Genomic DNA, 22,374 nt, shown 5'->3' with positions numbered 1-22,374 from the left:
AAAATACTTTATCGATAAAAAAATGCCAAAACAATTAAATAGTAACATCAGTGATCACTGGAAGTGATCACCATAACAAATATAACAATAATGAAAAAGTCTGAAATATTGTGAGAATTACCAAAATGTGACACAGAAACACAAAGTGAGCAAACGCTGTTGGAAAAATGGCGCCCATAGACTTGCTCGATGCAGGGTTGCCAAAAACCTTTAATTTGTAACAAACATAATGTCTGCGAAGCACAATAAAACAAAAAGCAATAACACAGGTGTGCCTGTATCTTGAAAATCTGTAGAACAACATCACAACCAGGATATTGACATTGATATTCGAGATACAGAACATTTCCATCACCACAAGGATCCCTCCTGTTGTTCTTTTATAGAGAGAACTTAGAGGGAAAGGTCTGCTTAATTGTTTTTGTCTTAATTGTTTCTGATCTTAGAGAGAAAGACCTACTTAGTGACCACCTAAGATCAGAAACAATTGTCTTCACCATTAAGTATACTGTTAGCTGTAGAATTTTTGTATATGCTCTTTATCAGTATGAGGAAGGTTTTGTATGAGGAATATGAGTATGTAGAATAAAAATGTATGAGGAATAAAAATATTCCTATTTTTAATAGTTTATATCATAAATGGATGTTGGTTGAGTTTTTTCAAATACTTTAACTGCATTAATTGATTTCATCAGGTGATATTTCTTCTTTAGCCTGTAGTATGGTGGACTACATTGTTTGATTTTCTAATATCAAACTAGTCTTTTATCACTGATGATGGTATATAATTCTTTTATATATTGTTACGTCTTATTTGTTAATATTTTGTTAAAGATTTTTGCATCTGCGTTCATGAGGGATACTGGTTTACAATGAGTTTTATTTTTTTTTGTACTGTACTTCACTGATTTTTTTACCCATGTAATACTAACTTTATAAAATAAAGTAGAAAGTGTTTCTTCTTTCTTATTTCCAAGATAACACTGTGTAGAATGGGTGTTATTTCACTCTTTATTTTCTAAGTTCTTGAGGTTGGAGCTTAGATTATTCATTTAGGACTTTTCCCCTTTTACTACACATGTATTTAGTACTATATATATTCCTCACAACACTGTTTTCATCCCATCACCATTCCCCTTCAGTGATAAGATTGTTTTAAATATTTTCTCTATAAACATTAGAACCACATCAGACAGTGTTTAATTTTTGCTCCAAAAGTCAAACATAATATAGGAAATTCAAGAGGAGAAGGAAAATATTTACTGATTTTTCACTCTTTCCATTGTTCTTTCTTCCTTTCTGATGTTCCAAAACTCTTTCTTTCACCATCTCCTTTCCATTTAGAGAAATTCCTTTAGCCATTCTTCTAGGGTAGATTTACTGGAGACAAATTCTTTTGATTTTCCTTCATTATGAGAATGTTTTCTTTTCCCCTTCATTTCTAAATGATATTTTGCCTGAAAATAGGATTCTAGGTTGACAGTTCTTTTCTTACAGTACTTGAAAAATGTTGTGTCACGTCCTTTCGGCAAGTGACACTACATTATTAATCTCTTATGAGAAAATCACTGCAATTTGAATTATTTGTCCCCCATAGATAAGGTGTAATTTCTTTCTGTTTTCGAGATTTGCTTGTCTTTATTTTTCAGAAGTTTGACCATAATGTGTCTTGGGATGGATTTATTTGGAATTATCCTTTTTGGATTTCTCTCAGATTCTTGAATCTATAAATTTGTCTTCTGCGAAATTTGAGAATTTTTCTGTCATTTCTTTTTCAAGTACTTTTTCAGCCCCACACTCTTTTTCTTCCTTAGCTTGGACTCCAATGCCATGGATATTAGATCTTGTTTTATTCCCACAGGGAATATATCTCTGAGGCTCTTCTTATTTTTAAGTGTAGTTTCTTCATGCTGTTCAGATTGTGTAACTTCTTTTGTTCTAATCATCAAGTTCATTGATTCTTTGGTCTCCTCCATTTGGCTGTTAAATCAATTTATTGAGTATTTTATTTCACTTACTGAATTTTTCAGTTATAAATTTCCATTTGGTTCTTTATATCATCTACTTCTTGCTGAGAACACCTAGTTCTTGCTGTGACTATTTTTTAATTTGTTTCAAGTGCATTCATTATTACTCATTGAAACATTCTTATACGACTGCTTTAAAATATTTGTCACGTAATTTTAATATCTATGACAGATGTTAAAGATGACAACTGTCATCTCAGCATTGGTGCCTATTAACTGCCTTTTTTCATTCAGGTTGGGATCTTTCTGATTCTTGGTAATACAAGTTATTTCTCTACTGAAACCTAGAAATTGTGAATATGATGTTATAAAACTGTGGATCTTAATTAAATTTCTGTTTAGCTGGCTTCTTCTGACATTACCATGGAATGGGAAGAAGTGGTAGTACCTCATTACCGCCAGGCAGATACAGACATCCAGGTTTCCCACTTGGCCCCCAGTGATACCCAAGGGAGGGAACTCCTCTTTACTTCTGGACAGGAATGGGCTTTCCAGTTCCTCACTAGGCCTCCACTGATAACTCTTAGCATGGGTGATGTAGATGTGCCTTGTTACTTCTCCCCATGTGGCTTCCATTCACACCAAGGTTGGGGGAATGGCCTTGTTGTTGCTGAGCAATGGTGAAATTCCTAATTATCTCATAGGTCTTCTTGATACCACCCTCGTATGGAGAGTAGGAGGAAGAGCACCCCATTAATGATGAGTGGGAATGTAAGTTCAGGCTTCCCATGTGGTTTCTCTACGAAGGAGAAAAGGGTCGTCTCATTATTCATTGTAGGAATGAAAGTTACAGCTCCCAAATCAGTCTTCTCTAACACCATCTCATCAGTGGGGTTAAGGTGCCTTACTACAGCCAGGTAACAGTTCCTAGGCTCCCCACTAGGTCTTTACTAGTGGGGGTAGGAATGGGGCCATGGCTTTTTCAAAGACATTTGGCTGAAATAAAAGTATTGTAGTTTAACTTTTTTTCCTCTGTTTTGTTGGGCTGCCCCTTCATTTTGGTTTTTTAGCTAGAGATAAAAGGCTTTTGTTTGAACCCTTTTTTTTTTTTCTTATGCCCATTGGCATTTCCAGATCGCTGGCTTTTTCAGCTCCAAGTCTGGGAAATATGAGACAAAAAGAAAACCCAAGGAATTCACTACCATGTCATTCCTTGTGTCCCAAAATTCCTAGCCAGTCTTCCTTTTTTCTAACTTCCAGAGTCTTCCTATGTTTCTTTTATATATAATAGCCAGGGGTTTTAGTTGTGTGTAGCAAATGAAATAGAGTAAAGTACATCTATTGCATCTTCCCAGAAGTGGAAGTCCCCTCGTTTTAAGTATTTCTACTCAAATTACACTACTAATTTTTCCAATTATACTACTAATTTTTCCAATTATACTAGGCTCTGGAAAATTTCAGAAATAACCATATACATTTGCACCAGGCATTCCTGGGTGTAGATGATGGTTTTAAGCTTTGTCAGTTTCCTAACCTATAACATGAGGATAAAAGCATCCTCCTGGCAGGAGTCTAGTGAAGAATAAATGCAATTATGTATGCGGTATTTGGCAGAGTGCCTCACACATATTCACTCAAAAATGGCAGCTGTTCTTATTTTTATTGCTAATAGGCTCAAAATCAGATTTTTTCAATTAAAAACCATGTGATCTTAAACTTCATATAATTTTTTTTTAATACAGCAAAATGATGCCATCTATACCATGAGACTGCTGTTGGTTAGGGTAGAAATTCATGGAATTGATATAGGTAACCTGGAGTCAGAAATGGAGAGAAGGTTTACCATCAGGATGTTAGAAACATACCTTAATTATAACTATACATTTCAGAGTCCACCAAAAGTTCCAGTCTGAGAATCAGAATGAAGAAAGACAGCTTATGCACGTAGCCTTATGATAAATGAGGAGGATTCCACTACAGTACTGGAAGTGCATTCTATTATGGCAAAAAGGAAAATGTCAAAACCTTTCCCGGATTTGAGGAGAAAATGTGCCTCATCATACGTCTTGATCAGTCCTTTTATTGAATCTCTGAATATTGACCAGCCTTGTGCTACTGTATATGTATTTCTTTCCAAGGCTTAGGTAATGTTCTAAGGACCTAATCTTGACTATCTCTGAAATCTCAGGTTTTACCCTTTTAAGTTGAAAAGTCTTATACCCTGATCCAGTTCAATCTACCAGGCTGAGAAGCCAATATTCAAAAGCACAGATCTTAGGAAGGACCTTGGAACAGGTTATAGGCTGCCAAGCACTCTATGCTTTCTGCCCAATGCCAGCTCAGGAGTAATATTAAAGGATGTGCCTATTCCCCACCTACCCACCCACCCCCCAACTTAGGGCTACAATTGTGAATCACAGTTTTGAATGGATCCTACTATAAAAATCAATTAATTCAAATGGTTGTGAACATGGTTGATATTTTGGTTACCTGGAAGTGAACAGAAAACCCCTTTATTTACTACAACAATCTTTTGAGAATTCTAGGTCACAGAATTCAACGTTTCTCTGAGAAATTAGGATGAGGAAAAGCTTATCCAACTGGACTCTGCAGAGTGAGGATCTTTCCAAAGTAATGTGCTACCAGGACACACATTTATTGGGCATTTCTTTTTTATATTTCTTACCCGCCACCTCTTTCCATCCTCATAACTTACTTTGAAGTGAGGTCTGTGACCTCTATTTTACAGATGAGGCTTGTTGAGGTTTTAAGACTTGCTAGAACCAGGATTTTCATTCCAGTCTCTCTGCCTTTAAGTCCTAGGTGTTTTCAATTAAATCCACTCTCTCTCTGGGCTATTCTTCCTCAGTTTAAGTTCTGGTCCAAATGTCCCATCAGCCAAATTGATGTTTTCAAAGACACTGTGAAAGAAGCACAGTGCATCCCTGTGGCCAGCATAGTGAACAGCAGGGATTGAGCTTTCGGATTTCAAGAAAAGGGAAAATTTAGCAGCATGTAATAGTGGCAGCCTTGAGAACACTTGAAATATGTTGTTCCTAAACTAAGATTTTGGAAACTAATAAAAAAAGGCAACTTCTCTTTTAGGAGGTTCGGTTTTGTATTAACTTTTTGGTTTTCTGTTTGAGTTTGTATATGTGTGCATTTTGCAGTATAAGATTTTATTTTTTTATCATTTCCCATATGACAAAACATAGTATGAAAACTTTTATATGCATAATCTCATTTAATCGTCACAGTGGCCCTGTGATATCAGTGCTATTAATTACCACAACTCCTTACTCTATAATGGAGGAAATCAAACTTCAGAGATGCCATGTGACATGACTGGTAGTGTACAAAGCTAAGATTCCAGCTCAGGACTGTCAGCCCCAAGCCTGGAAATTTAATTACTCTCTACATTCCTATCACCAATTTTTTCTCTTTATTCTTAATGGGAAAGATGAAGACAACACGGGTATTTGAAATTCTAATAAAATTAATCAAGAGTTTGCTCATGTATTTGATATAATTGATTACTGATGACATCTCTTGAGCCTCAATTCTTATGTAGATGTCGGATAGCTTAACCCAAGACAAATATACACCTCCTGAAGCCCTTCAAAGCACCTACAAAGATTTTTAAAATTCTTGCCTTGTTTTCTTTTACCCATCTGCAGCAGTTCCAGGCCAGACTCTCAGAAGATTCTTCCACCCTTAAGTGGAATACACCATTGGAATCTATGGAATTCAGTAACTTTCTACTAATAGACTTTTGAAAACATTTTGTGTCATTGTTCCACTGGATGTTTTAACTGTTTGTCAAAACAGGTAAAATTCTGTTCTCTTTCAGAGAAGGAGACTGAAAGACAAACTCTCCTGTGGGCACACCTCGAAAACAACCATCTCGAGCAGCTGCATTTACTTCACCTTAACCGTGCATTTATGGGGATTTCAGGCGGGGCTAGGACTACTCAGTCTAGACCTTCATCACTCTGAACCTGATCCTCAGACCGGGTGCATCAGCATTGCCTGGGAGCTTGTTTAGAAATTCAGGATCTCGGTTTCTACCCCAGACCTACTGGATCAGAATCTGCATGATTTTAACAGTCCCTTAGGTAATCTGTCTGCAAATCAAAGTTTGAGGATAGGTTTAGACAGCCCTATCTACCTTGTGAGTTTCACTATTTGGCCTACCTAAGAAACATAAATAAATCCACAAAATGTAATTTGATTGCTATTTTTCTTTTCATATAGGAACTCTGGGATTCACACGCACAAGACTCTTAATCTGTTTTCTGCAAAACAGTGGGGAGGGGTAGGGAGAGATGGTTAAGATGCCACACAGATGATTCTTTCATGGACCTTCAGCATTAGTTATGACATTCATTTTCTATGTGATTATGAAGTATGGTCAATCACAACACAGTTTATCCAAGTTGGTAAGGTTGATACAGAAGAATTTCATGACTAAACACTATTTTATTTTGAAGATACTCTCTAAGTATGCACTTGTCTCTTCCTCAGAAACCAACCAAGTGTATTTTCTGTAATAACAGGGTAAAAGCAGGTATGGGACAAATGTTACAGAACTGAGGAGAAAAGAATGGTTTAAGAGTAAAAATTTTGGTTATTTGACCGACTCAGGTAAAATTAAAGGTCAGCAGATTAAAATGGGGACACAGAATTCAAAGAATCATAGACTGTAGAAATGTTTAAGCTGAAAAGAAGCTAAGCATGCATTTCCTTCAAGACCCTCGAATGAACTAAGTAACCCAGATTAATCAAGTGCCTTGCCTGAAGACACATAGCCCATAAATAGTAAGACTGTCTCGATTTTCTAGGCTATCAGTTCTGTTGTTATGGAAACTATCCACTTTCCTCAACCGCCCATTTTATTGCCATATACATACTGAAAAATCAAGTAACAAATGAATAGCTGACCAATTCAACAAGACACAAAATATCACTTGGTAATTTTTTTTTTCCTTCCATCATTGCCTTATTTGGCCTGGCTTTGTTATTCTCTTTGTCAAGTTTTCGTTTTATGTTTTGATTTCCCTTGTTTCTCCCTCTGGTGATCTTCCTGGACATCTCTTCTATTTCATGAAAAGCTTCTAAAGAAATGTGTGTAAGAGTTTTTGCTGAAACAACTATTTCAGTCAAGAAGATAGCCATAGCAACTCCTTTTGGGAATCACGAGTATTAATAAATTCAGTTGATTCTGCCACATTTTAGTGCAGGGTATGGATCAAATACTGTGCAGTGTGCTTTACATGCATTTCTCCATTCAATCCTCAATCCCATTCCTATAGCTAAGGAAAATGAAGGTCAGAGAAGTTAATCATCATACGTCCTTGGGCTATTCACTTAAGTGGTGCATTCAGAATTCAGACTCAGATCTTAATCCACCCATAAGCGCATCCTGTTTTGTTGCAAAGAGTACCTTATGATTTTCCATTTTAAAAAGTAGGCTTCAGCAAACTACTGCAGGTTATGAATTTATAAACAGGTAAGAGAAACGGTGGCAGTAGATGAGGCTATCTCCATTTTCTTTGACCATTTCCATCGTATTAACATTTTAAACATTAATTACTAATTAGACAAATCTAGATGGTAATCACAGAGATTTAATTTACCCAATATCATTTATTGGAGGGTGAGATTTGTCACTTGGAAATGATAATTAACTCATCAAAAATGTTTTGGGATTGGAAGGAAAAAATTAAAAGGAAGTACTCAGGAGTTATGCTAAAAAAGGCATCTGAGACTCTCACTGTTACTGAATATATTGGTGTAAGGCAAAACAGCTTTCCAACAGGTATCATGTTTGTGGTTTAGAATTTTCAGTAAAGAGGACACAGTACGAGAAAGATCTTTGGATATTTTAACACCTTAATGTAACTTTAATGCTCTGTGAATGTTAGTTTCCTAATGCATAATTGGAATAACAAATTGATTTTCAAAGGGTTTTTTTTCTTGTTTTTGCTGTCTTCTATGGAAGAAGTATATTACTTCTATAATAAGTGTTTTTTTCTTGTCTCTCTGCCTCTACAACATGAAAATACCATAGATAGACACAGAGTAATAAATTTTATTAGCGATGTTACAGAGCAAAGAAATGGTAGCTTTTTTTTTTCCAATGTTTATTGAGAACTTCAGTGTCAAGAGTTCAGATATTAATATTAACAAGAGTACTGAGTCTATCAGGAAAGATATCTTTTCAGTTTCCATCAGGCTTTATAAAATCACCTACATAGTACTAAGCAAACCATCAGTTTGCAAGGGATCTAGGTCTGACTAGATGATGTGACAAAGGCTCAAATATTTCATGGGCTTGGCTTTAGTTCCTTACAAAATATTCTACAGGAACCAGAAATTTTTAATTGAAAAAAAGATAACAAAAGTCATCTTTAAACATGAAAATTTTTAAAAATATGGAAAATGAATAAGAAATGTGTTCTTTAAAATCCCTAGGTACACGAGGGCTTCTCTGGTGGCACAGTGGTTAAGAATCCGCTTGCCAATGCAGGGGACACAGGTTTGAGCCCTGGTCCGGGAAGATCCCACATGCCGTGGAGCAATTAAGCCCATGTGCCACAACTACTGAGCCTGTGCTCTAGAGCCCGCAAGCCACAAATACTGAAGCCTGTGTGCCACAACTACTGAAGCCCGCGCACCTAGAGCCCGTGCTCTGCAACAAGAAAAGCCACCGCAGTGAGAAGCCCACGCACTGCAACAAAGAGTAGCACCCGCTTGCTCCAACTAGAGAAAGCCCGCGTGCAGCAACAAAGACCCAACACAGCCAAAAATAAATAAAAATAAAATAAATTTATTAAAAAAAATCCCTAAGTACACGAATTATAAAAAATGACCTCAAATTGTTATTCAAAATGTTTCTGCTCCCAGTTGTGGCGGTAGGATAGTCAATGTCTTTTTTTTTTAAAATACATCTTTATTGGAGTATAATTACTTCACAAAAGTGTGTTAGTTTCTGTTGTACAACCAAGTGAATCAGCCATATGTATACATATATGCCCATATCCCCTCCCTCTTGAGCCCCCTCCCACTGTCCCTATCCCACCCCTCTAGGTGGTCACAAAGCACCGAGCTGATCTCCCTCTGCTATGCTGCTGCTTCCCACTAGCTGTCTATTTTACATTTGGTAGTGTAGATATGTTGATGCTAGTCTCACCTCGCCCCAGCTTCCCCCTCTCCCTACCGCCACCCCATGTCCTCAAGTCCATTCTCTATGTCTACGTCTTTATTCCTGCCCTGCCACACTGCAGTTTCCCAACAATGAAGTTCAAAGAGCTCTTTAAATAGTGGTTTTTTCATTATAAATTTTGCATGTAAACACTTTGCATGCTCTGATTTAATGAGGCCATTCAATGCTTTCTTAATACTACTGAAACTTTCTCCCCCAGGACTCATTTAATTGCTCAGAAATATCTTTGATTCATTTGCATTTACTAATTCAGGGAACCATGAGGATATCTTCTGAGCCCCTACTAAATTTCTACCAGTGAGCCCTGGGGATACAGCAATAAACAAGATAAATGTGGTCCTTGCCTTCACTGAGCTTGTAATCCACTGGATAAAACAGATTTTTGAGGAAGTAATTACAAGAACAGTGAATTTAACAAAGAAGTTCAAGGCACAATGCAAGTATAAATATTTTATACATTATAAAATGAACGTATGTCAAAGTTTTTATATAATGTGTTAACTAATGAGAGAACTAGAAATTAGTTCAACTGTGAATTTACAGAGATTTATACTCTATATCAGATGAAATTTATTTCATTATTATGAACAGGAATAATTTGCATTGCTCTGGACAGAAAGCACTAATATTACTATCAGTTTTCTTCTAACTCTACATAGTTGTGAAATAGACTAGTCTACGGAACCAAGTAACCCCTAGAGGGTTCACCAGGTAATGTCCAGCACTCCTCCTAAAGGATACTCCATAATCCTTTTTGCCTATTTCCAAGTCTTTGACAGTTTGCCCTGGTAGCTTAAAAAGGATAACCTAGATAAAAGGTTAGTAATAATTGGGACAAGGATAGTTACCACATCCCTGTAAACCTTAACTGAAAGGCATAATATGAACACTGGAAGGAGTAGTAGAATCTCAAAGCAAAAGAGAAACAAATTGAAACACAGTTTTAGAACATATGTCACCTTGCTTTGTTTCCACGAAAGGTACTGACAAAAATGCATGCTTTCTTATGATTCAGCATACCGGCCCATACCTTTATGTTAACGATCTTTATCTATTAATGTGGAGCTACTCACTTTTCAAATACAGTCTATGATGGTTAATTTTATGTGTCAACTTGACTGGATTGAGTCACAGAATGCCAAATATCTGATCAAATATTATTCTGTGTGTTTCTGTGAGGGTGCTTTTAGATAACTAACATTTAAATCAATAGACAAAGTAAAGCAGATTGCTCTCTCTAATGGAGGTGGGCCTCATCCAATCAACTGAAGGTATGAATGAAACAAAAGACTGACCCTTCCCTGAATAAGAGGTAATTTCCTCTTGCCTGATTACCTGAAGCTGCGACATTTTTCTGCCTTAGAACTTTAACAGAGACATAAGCTTGTTGGGTCTTGAGCCTGCCAGCTTTCAGACTGGAATTACACCATCAGCTCCCCTGGAGCTCAGCTTGTTGACTGCAATCCTTGGGTCTTATCATCCTCCATAACCCTGTGAGCCAATTTCACATATATATATATATATATGTATATAGACCATAACGGAGAACTGCTTAATATCCTCTTGAGTATCAGGTAAAAGGTTGAAACTTCAGTTCCACCTCTAGAAGATGGCATTCAAATTTTTCTGTGTTTATCTATATATGTCTTTTTTTATATTTTTGTTTATATTGAATGGAAAAAGTATACATCATGAATTTAAATTCATTTAAATTTAGATTTTTAAATCTATATTTTTGTTTATTTATACTGAATGGAAAAAAGTATTCAACATCATGAATTTAAAATTTCTTGAATGTTGAATGTGTAGCCATTAAAATAATGTATGTAACATAGTTAAATTCAATCATTCTTCTTTAGCTGAATTTTTAGGTTTACTAAAATTACTCGTATTAAAATAATACTGCAACAATATCCTTATACGGACATATTTGCTCCTATATCTAATAATATATCTGTAAACCTATTTTATTGACAATAACTAGAACAAAAAGATTGTAGACTTTTAAAGGACTGTATGCATAATTTTTCCAATTAACCTTTTGCAGCTTTCTTTTCTTTTCTTCTTTCATCTTTCTTTCTCACTTTTTCCAACACTAACTAGAGTAGATTTTTTTTAAAAAATAAAAAGCACACAAAATCTCTCTTCTTTCTACTAAAAACAAGTGAAGCTAAAAACTCTGTACAGAGTATATATCAAATTACTAAGTTGTACACCTGAAACTAATATAATATTGTAAGTCACCTAGACTCCAATTAAAAAAAAGTGAAAATGTCTCAACTTAATGATTACCCCACCTCCTGTCATGATTAGGGTCTAGTGGGGAAAATGCCCTTTAAGAGAACATTTCTTCTCCTTATCTCTGTTGGTGGGCTGAAAGAAAATCATGGAGGATATGAATGCTAATAATTTAGAAGAATCCAGAAGGGAGAAATATATGCTACTTAATTTAAAATGCAAGAAGTGGGGGCAAAGCCACCAGATACCCTTCGCTAGCAACAGTCACGTCATTTAAATCATTCATGCCATAGAAGAAAGAATACAGACCATTTTATTATACTCTCTTGAATGGGATCTTACAACCTCAATCACTTGAGAACTAACTCTGGGAGGCATGCAGCAAAGAAGCAAGATAGCACGCTGTCTATCTTTAGAACACAATTTTTAAACGAATTTTGAGACAGCAAAACAAATTAATACTTGGTATATGCAATGCTTGTCTGTGCTTCCTTTTATGAAGGCATTGACATGGCAACTTTTTTTTAAATCATTTAATATGTGACACCCCTGTGATTAAAGGCAGCCAGTAATGCACATGTTCTATTTGGTTATAAATTAAAACAATGGGATCCACAAATGTACATTTTCTAGATGTTAAAGTTGATACTGATTTCTTTCTTTATCTTAGGCCAGCCATCCTATCTTCATTCTTTTATCCTTTCTTAGTGTATGGACTCAATGAGTTGCACTGGAACAGCACAATTAATTTTGTTGGGCCCCATTAATACCTCATGCTCTCTTTTTACCAAAAAATGATTAAACTTGACTTATAATATTAAAAAAGGGAATTGAGCCAAATAAGAGAAGGGTAATTGTCTAGCAACCAGGCATATAGTATTTATTAATTACTCAGTATTATTAAATATAGTTCTATACTTCCTAGAAACCAACATTAAGAGGAAAATTTGTTGAATTATATGAGTCTCATCTTCTAACAGGAGGCAGTATTATCTGGTAATGTGTGTACGTTTGCTAACAGTGAAGCCTAGAAAAACTTACTAAGCAACACTTACTTAAGAAACATTAGATAGTGTGATGGTCTAAAGGTTTGGTCCCCCCAAAATTAATATGTTAAAATTCTAACCCCCAAAGCTGATGGTATTAGGAGGTGGGGACTTGGGGAGGTGATTAGGTCATGAGGGTGGAGCCCTCATGATTGGGATTAGTGCTCTTATAAAAGAGATCCTGCAGAGGGCTTCCCTGGTGGCACAGTGGTTAAGAATCCACCTGCCAATGCAGGGGACATGGGTTCGAGCCCTGATCTAGGAAGATCCCACATGCCATGGGGCAACTAAGCCCGTGCACCACAACTACCGAGCCTGTTCTCTAGAACCCGTGAGCCACAACTACTGAAGCCTGTGCACCTACAGCCTGTGCTCCGCAGCAAGAGAAGCCACCGCAGTGAGAAGCCCACGCACTGAATAACCCAAATACTTCAGGGTGCATTTCCTAACACTAGAGATAACCTCTTATGTAATAACCACAGTACAGTAATCAACTTCAGTAAATGTAGAGTTGATACAATACTTTTACCTAACCTGGTGTTTGTTTTCCAGTTTTGTCAATTAGCCTATCAATATTAAACTCTCAGTATAGCAACCTGGTATATCTCTCCATTTGTTTCTTTAATTAATCTCAGCACGGTATACATGTCTTGATCATACTTTTAGAAATCTATGCCTATGTATCATATTTGGTTTACTTATGTGTTAACTACTAGCATATGCATATACTATTGGTTATACTATGCTGACTTTGTACTCTGTGACCTTGCAAAATTAATTATTTTTAGTAGCTTGTTGGTAAGTTTATTAGAATTTTCCAAGTATATAATCAAGTTGTCTGACAACAAAGACAATTTTGTTTCTTTTCTTCCCATCTATATACCTTTTATTTCTTTATCCTGTGCTTCTGCACTGGCTAGATCTTCCAGTATAATGCTGAATGAAATGGTAAGGGAGGATATTTTTACCTTGTTCTTGATCTTAGGTCAAAAGCAATCAGTTTAACACTGTTAAGTATGATGTTAGGCATTAGGATTTTTTTTTAATGTTCTTTATCAAGTGGAAAACATTCCTTCTATTTGTAGTTTGCTGAGAATTTTATCATGAATGTGTGTTGAATTTTATTAAATGCTTTTTCTGCCTCTACTGAGATAATCATATGGTTCTTTTCTTAATTTTGTTAGCATGATTATATACCTTAATCAATTTCTAAATGTTGAATCAAACTTGCATTCCTTGAATAAACTTTACTTGGTAACGATGAATTATCCATTTTATATAATGCTGAATTTCAAATTTTTACTACTATATTAGTTTTTTGCATCTGTGTTCATAATAGATATTCGTCTATAGTTTTTTCTTTGTTGTAACAGTTTCGCTTTTGGTATCACAGTTATGGTGATCTCATAAATAAGTTAGGAAGCATTCCCTTTTCATCTATTTTTTGATGAAAAGAAAGGTAATATTCTTTTTCAAATGTTAGGCAGAACTCATTAGTGGAGATATCTGAGCCTGACACTTTCTCTATGAAAAGGTTTTTATTTATGAATTAAATATTTGTCTTAGATATAACACAATTCAAGTTTTATATTCCTGAATTAGTTTTGGAAAAATCATGTCTTTTAAGGAATTTGTTATTTCATCTGGGTTGTCAAATATATTGACATAAAGTTGTTGATAATATCCCTGAATTATTCCTTTTATATCTCAGGATGTTGAGTGATAGCTCTTCTTCTACTTCTAGTACTGATAGTTTGTGTCCTCTCATTTTCTTGATCAGTCTAACTAAAGGCTTATCAATTTTATGGATTTATTTAAAAAACAAATGTCTGTTTTTACTGATTATTCTTATTGTCTGTTCACTTTCTTTAAATCAATCTTATCTTTCATATTTGCTTTCATTTACTTACTTTCACTTTCACTTGCTCTTCTTTTTCTAGCTTCTTAACAACAAAGATTATATCAGTGATTTTGGCTACTTTTTCTGTTTATATTTAATCATTTAAATCTCTAAGTTTCCTGTAAGTACTGTTTAGCTGCATCTCACAAAATTTTGATGTTTTGCATTTTCATTTTCACTCAGTTTCAAAATATTTTCTAATTTCTCTCTTGATTTCTTCTTTGATCCATGGGTTATTTAGAAGACTGTTGTTTAATTTCCAAATATATAAAGATTTTCCAAATATATAAAGGTTTTCCAAGTATCTTCCTGTTATTGATTTCTATTTTCATTATGTTGTGGTAAACGAAGATATTCTGCATTATTTCAATCATTTTAATTTTGTTGGGACTAATTTTGTGACCAAAAATGTACGTTATCTTGGTAAATTTATGTAAGCTTTTGAAAAGGATGTGCATTTTTATTGTTTTGTGGTATTTCTATAGATCACACTTCAAGTTAGTCAAGTTAATTAATGACATTCATAGGTCTTCAACAGCCTATAAATGTAAATTATTTAACATGAGTTAACAGTAGTCATATCTTCTACATCTTTATTCTTTTTCTGTCTACTTTTATATCAATTTCCAAGAGAAATATATGAAATATCCACTATAACTGTAGAGCTGCCTATGTCTCCTTCCTCTTCTATCAGCATGCACACCACGGATTTTGAAGCTCTATTACTGTGTGCATACACAGTTAGGTGAATTAACCCCTTTATCATTATAAAATGCAACATTTTATTCCTGTTTCACTCTGGCTGAAGCAAATATGAATGTTTGACCCCCCCACAGGAGACCCTGGAAGCCAGATTATAGATCCCTGGTTGCTCTTTGTCTATCTTTGAGGAAATTTCTTCAACACATGCTCAGCTTATTATTCAGCAAGAGAGTGAAGGAGTCCCCAAGACATACTTCTAAACCTCATTCTCGGCCTAGCTCCATTCTGTCCAATACTCTACAAATTTCAGCTGCCTCAGCCTCAGAAAGCCCACTGTACTCTTTTTGGGTTTCCCTTCCCAGAAGCAAGGTCTACAAAGTGCTTCTAGTATCACAGTCCTACTTCCTACTGCCTTCCACTTTCTGACAGTAGTTGTTTCACATATTTTGTCCTGTTTTCTGTGTGTTACATTAAGAGGGAAGTTTGGTCTCAGCTACTCCATTACATCTACAAGAGGAAGTCTCACTAGCTTTTTTATGTTTCCCCAAAGCTAAACTTAGCTCCAATTTCACAACAGAAACTTTCCTAGGTGCTGTGTTACAACCAGGATACTTAGAACATAATGAGTATAACTGATCTACAGGTAGATTCAAGGTCTCATCTGCCTATGGAACACACATAAGAAAACTGTAACTGATCAGCAAATTATTTATTTCCATCAAAGAAACGAGTAATGTGACATTTTTATCCCATTAATAATACTTTTCAAAACAGTTCATGTTTCAGATAGTTAATAATAATAGTTATGTTTAAAATAGTTAAAATACTTAAGTCTGTGGCTTGAGGTTTTCAATAAAGTAAAATAAAAATTAGCTGTGTTCTCTAAGATCGAATAAATTACCTTTTACAGACACACATCTTAGAAGTGTCTGAGCAAGAAGAATATAAAGTATATTCTGAAATACTCATTGCTATAAACTGCAAGATATATAGAGTAGGTAGATTCCTCTACTTAGCAATCACGGTATAATGATTAAGTGTTGTTTTTATTACAATGAATAATAATGAAACTGAGACTCACCCAGTGAGATTCTATGATTTTGCACACAGACACTTTGTGGCAAAACCAAAGGTCATCAAGTGCTGAGCAGTCATCAGACCGAGCAGTCATCAGACTAAGCAGTCTGGGTCTTCCTCCTATGCTGTTCCTACTACAATGCACAAGTAACATTGTGCCTCATGTATATCAAAGTCTGCTCAGAGTATATCTACCTGAGAGTAATAGTTTTCATTCAGTTAATTGACCCATACACTTATGTTTGAATCAATTCCACATTTGAAACAGTACTACATTTGATAAATAACACAGTAATTAAGAATTCAGTCTTTGGCATCAGATAAATTGGTGTCAAATCTTACCTCTACTACTAACTTGCCCAATGTCACACAAGTAGAAATTTTCTAAGCTTCAGTTTTCCTTTATTAGGTAGAAATAATAATACTGCATGACTCATGTAGTTTTGCAGAGAATAAATGAGTTAAACTTAGTAGATGCTCAATAAATTTGTTCAATAAAGGCTCATGTGTAAAAAGCGTACTGATAGTGAATATTCATTGAATGGTTAATACAGGTCAGTAATACACAATATTTTGGAATTCAAAATACTTTAAGTGTAATCTTATGCAGTTGATTTTTCAAAAGGTAACATTTAAAACACAAAATAGGAGGCAACTGTAAGGAAAGGCCACTGTTTGACCAGATGGCCCATGCGTTAGCATCAACTTGGTGTAACTCAGCATTCTAGAGCCAAAGACACAATCTTTGTGCATGTCCTGAAGTTGATATGCTTTATAGAGACATTGAATAAATATATTAACTGTTATTGTTATTTTTGATGATTAAAACCTCGCCAGAGAGCGTTCTACAACTATGTCTTATAAGCTTCCAGGGATGGCTCACCTTCTCCTCTGTGCCCTCTCACCACCTTTCTATTTTAGGCTAAGATCTAGCAGTACTTTCTTGCTGTTGCTAGAAACGGGGTGTGTTATCATTCTTTGTTGATTTCCTTAAAACCTGCTTATACTGTATATATTATCTCCAGCATCTCTCTTGAATCATCCCTCTTGAGCATGCCATCATTCTTCTTTTGCAACCTGTACTAATACATACACACTCTCAGTTCTAATTCTGTCTACAAATTCACAAAGTTCACACAGTTCTTTCTGTCCTGTGGCCCTAAGAACATTCTATCTATATATCTTCTTCCTTTCCTCATCCCTGGATCTCCAAGTATCTTGCTGACCAAGACCGTTCTTCTTGCCAACTAAGACAAACTCATCCGCTTTATGGATTTTAAGTTGTTTATATTTCCACCAGGAAGATAGAACATACATTTCCAAACACACATTACCACATGCAAACTTCCCTACAGAATATACTTCCTATATGTACTTATTAGTTTAAAAATCTATTTTAAAATAATACATTTTTATTTTGATCAAAATCTTAAGGCATGGGCTTCCCTGGTGGCACAGTGGTTAAGAATTCGCCTCCAATACAGGGGACATAGGTTTGAGCCCTGGTCCAGGCATCTCACATGCCACAGAGCAACTAAGCCCATGCACCACAACTACTGAACCTGCGCTCTAGAGCTAGTGAGCCACAACTACTGAAGCTCGAGCACCTAGAGCCCACGCTCTGCAACAAGAGAAGCCACCAAAATGAGAAGCCCGCACACCGCAACTAGAGAAAGCCCACACACAGCTAGGAAGACCCAACACAGCCAAAAATAAATAAATAAAATAAATTGATAAAAAAAAAAAACTTAAGGCAAATTTAAGTTTGTTTAGCTTTTTTTTTTTTTCTGGTACTCTTGATATCTGCAAATTAATTTTTTCTCTCTGCATGCCCATATAAGTATGTAGGTAAAGTTTACTGTTTCATAGTTTCAGTATCCAAGTGTTTTACAGTATGATCAAAGAGCACAAGAGTAGCTGTTGTATTACATCATACAACAGAGCCATTCATGTGCAACTAGAGATGATTCACTGGATTCAAAAGTATGAAGTGATTATAACTCTTGATTGCAATTGAGAATGATGTGACAAACACCAAAAGTGATTTATTCTAAGGAGAAAAATAATATTGCATTGGTTGTTACAAGTTCAGAGGTCAAAGGATGGCATTTTATGCATGGCAATATATTTACAGTTTAGAGAGATTGAATGCGATACTGACAGTCAATACCTAAGCTGTCATCCACTCATCACTGAATTGCAACATGTGGGAGACTGGGAACCAAGGAAAAACTTCAAGTTCAAACAGAGTAGGCAATGCTCGATGGCCACAGAGATTCTCTTTCTCTTCAGCACACTTAAATGCTGTTTGTGAGGTGAAAAGAACTGTAAAAGTTATCTGCTGTTCTGGAGTTCAATCTCAAGTTGTTTGTGGTTGAAGTGACATTATGTATGCCTTTTATCAGAGTTATTATCAAACAATATAAAAAGTTTCTTTTCATAGGTTAAATTAGTTGACTTGAATAAATTCTTTAAAATATTTCAAAAACTCTTAATTTATAAGATAATGACACTTTACAATTAACTTATGCCATTAACAATGAAAATTATTTTGCTATCAAAAGATTACTAAAGCACTTAATAGATATCACATATGGCTTTGCACTCCATCATCCTTGTACAGAAATTTAACCATTTTTGTAAGATCTATAATAATTTATCTGGTTTTGCTCACCATTACAACCTTAATCCTAGGGCAGTGACTGGTACATAGAAACCATTCATTAGACAGTTGCTGAGTAACATTCTCTGACATATATCGTAGCAATGTTTTCTTAAATCATCCTCCAAGGCAATAGAAATAAAAGCAAAAGTAAACAAATGGGACCTAGTCAAGCTTATAAGCTTTTGCACAGCAAAGGAAACCATAAACAAAAAGACAATCTAAGAACGGAAGAAAATATTTGCAAACAATGCAACTGATAAGGGATTAATTTCTAAAATATAAATACAGTTCATACAACTCAATATCAAAAACAAACAACCCATTAGAAAAATGATTAGAAGACCTAAATAAACATTTCTACAAAGAAGACATACAGATGGCCAATAGGCACATGAAAAGATGCTCAACATCACTAATTATTAGAGAAATGCAAATCAAAACTATGAGGTATCACCTCCCACCAGTCATAATGGCCATCATCAAAGTCTACAAATAATAAATGCTGGGTAGGGTGTGGAGAAAAGAGAAGCCTCCTACAATGTTGGGGGGAATGTAAATTGGGGCAGCCATTATGGGAAACAGTATAGAGGTTCCTTAAAAAAACTAAACATACAGTTGCCATATGATCCAGCAATCCCACTCCTGGGCACATATCCAGAGAAAACTCTAATTTGAAAAGATACATGCAACCCAATGTTCACAGCAGCACTATTTACAATAGCCAAGATATGGGAGCAACCTAAACGTCCACTGACAGATGAATAGATAAAGAAGACGTGGTATATAGATATATACAATGGAATATTACTCAGCCATTAAAAAGGATGAAATAATGTCATTTGCAGAAACATGGATGGACCTAGAGATTATCATACTAAGTGATGTAAGTCAGACAGAGAAAGATAAATATCACATGATACCACTTACATATGGAATCTAAAAAAATGCTACAGGGAGGAGCTTCAAGATGGCAGAAGAGTAAGACATAGAGATCACCTTCCTCCCCACAAATACATCAGAAATACATCTACATGTGGAAAAACTCCTATAGAACACGTACCAAAGGCTGGCAGAAGACCTCAGACCTCCCAAAAGGCAAGAAACTCCCCTCGTACCTGGGTAGGGCAAAAGAAAAAGAAAAAACAGAGACAAAAGAACAGGGACGGGACCCGCACCAGTGGGAGGGAGCTGTGAAGGAGGAAAGTTTTCCACACACTAGGAAGCCCCTTCGTGGGCGGAGACTGCGGGTGGCGGAGCGGGGAAAGCTTCGGAGCCGCGGAGGAGAGCGCAGCCACAGGGGTGCGGAGGGCAAAGCACAAAGATTCCCGTACAGAGGATCAGTGCCAACCAGCACCCACCAGCCCGAGAGGCTTGTCTGCTCACCCACCAGGGTGGGCGGGGGCTGGGAGCTGAGGCTCAGACTTCGGTCGGATGCCGGGAGAGGACTGGGGTTGGCGGCATGAACACAGCCTATAGGGAGCTAGTGCACCACAGCTAGCCGGGAGCGAGTCCAGGAAAAGGTCTGGAGCTGCCGAAAAGGCAAGAGACTTTTTCTTGTCTCTTTGTTTCCTGGTGCGCGAGGAGAGGGGATTAAGAGCGCTGCTTAAAGGAGCTCCAGAGACGGGCGCGAGCCGCAGCTATCAGAGCGGACCCCAGAGATGGGCATGAGATGCTAAGGCTGTTGCTGCCACCACCAAGAAGCCTGTGTGCAAGCACAGGTAACTATCCACACCTCCCCTCCCGGGATCCTGTGCAGTCCCCCACTGCCAGGGTCCCGTGATCCAGGGACAACTCCCACGGGAGAACACACAGCGCGTCTCAGGCTGCTGCAATATCATGCCGGCCTCTGCCGCCGCAGGCTCACCCCACACTCTGTACCCCTCCCTCCCCCCGACCTGAGTGAGCCAGAGCCCCCAAATCAGCTACTGCTTTAACCTGTCTGAAGGAAGAAAAGACGTCCTCAGGGGACCTGCACGCAGAGGCGGGTCCAAATCCAAAGCTGAACCCCAGGAGATGTGCAACAAAGAAAAGAAGGGGAAACTTCTCCCAGCAGCCTCAGGAGCAGCGGATTAAATCTCCACAATCAACTTGATGTACCTGCATCTGTGGAATACCTGAATAGATAATGAATCATCCCAAATTGAGGAGGTGGACTTTGGGAGCAATGATATACATATATTTTTCCCTCTTTCTCTTTTTGTGAGTGTGTATAGGTATGATTTTGTGTGTGATTTTGTCTGTATAGCTTTGCTTTTACCATTTGTCCTAGGGTTCTGTCTGTCCGTTCTTTTTTGGGTTTTTTTGGTATAACTTTTAGCACTTGTTATCATTGGTGGATTTGTTTTTTCGTTTGGTTGCTCTCTTCTTTCTTTCTTTTTTTTCCCTATTACTTAAAACTTTTTAATACTTATTTTTTATTTTAATAACTTTATTTTATATTATATTATTCTTTCTCTCTTTCTTTCTTTTTTTCCTCCCTTTTATTCTGAGCCGTGTGGATGACAGGCTCTTGGTGCTCCAGCCAGGCATCAGGGCTATGCCTCTAAGGTGGGAGAGCTGAGCAGGACATTGGTCCTCAAGAGACTTTCCAACTCCACGTAACATCAAACGGTGAAAATTTCCCAGAGAACTCCATCTCAACACCAAGATCCAGCTCCACTCAACGACCAGCAAGCTACAGTGCTGGACACCCTATGCCAAACAACTAGCAAGACAGGAACACAACACCACCCATTAGCAGAGAGGCTGCCTAAAATCATAAAAAGGCCACAGACACCCCAAAACACACCACCAGTTGTGGACCTGCCCACCAGAAAGACAAGATCCAGCCTCATCCACCAGAAAACAGGCACTAGTCCCCTCCACCAGCAAGCCTGCACAACCCACTGAACCAACCTTAGCTACTGGGGGCAGACACCAAAAACAACGGGAACTACGAACCTGCAGGCTGCGAAAAGGAGACCCCAAACACGGTAAGTTAAGCAAAATAAGAAGACAGAGAAACACACAGCAGATGAAGGAGCAAGGTGAAAACCCACCAGACTTTACAAATGAAGAGGAAATAGGCAGTCTATCTGAAAAAGAATTCAGAATAATCATAGTAAAGATGATCCAAAATCTTGGAAATAGAACAGTGAAAATGCAAGAAACGTTTAACAAGGACCTAGAGAACTAAAGAGTAAACCAACAGTGATGAACAACACAATAAATGAAATTAAAAATTCTTTAGAAGGGATCAATAGCAGAATAACTGAGGCAGAAGAACGGATAAGTGACGTGGAAGATAAAATAGTAGAAATAACTACTGCAGAGCAGAATAAAGAAAAAAGAATGAAAAGAATTGAGGACAGTTTCAGAGACCTCTGAGACAACATTAAACGCACCAACATTCAAATTATACGGGTCCCAGAAGAAGAAGAGAAAAAGACAGGGACTGAGAAAATATTTTAAGAGATTATAGTTTAAAACTTCCCTAATATGGGAAAGGAAACAGTTAATCAAGTCCAGGAAACACAGAGAGTCCCATACAGGATAAATCCAAGGAGAAACACGCC

The sequence above is a fragment of the Grampus griseus genome (genome assembly GCF_964374135.1).
Source record: "Grampus griseus genome assembly, chromosome: 19".
Lineage (NCBI taxonomy): Eukaryota > Metazoa > Chordata > Mammalia > Artiodactyla > Delphinidae > Grampus > Grampus griseus.
This window is presented reverse-complemented; position numbering follows the sequence as displayed.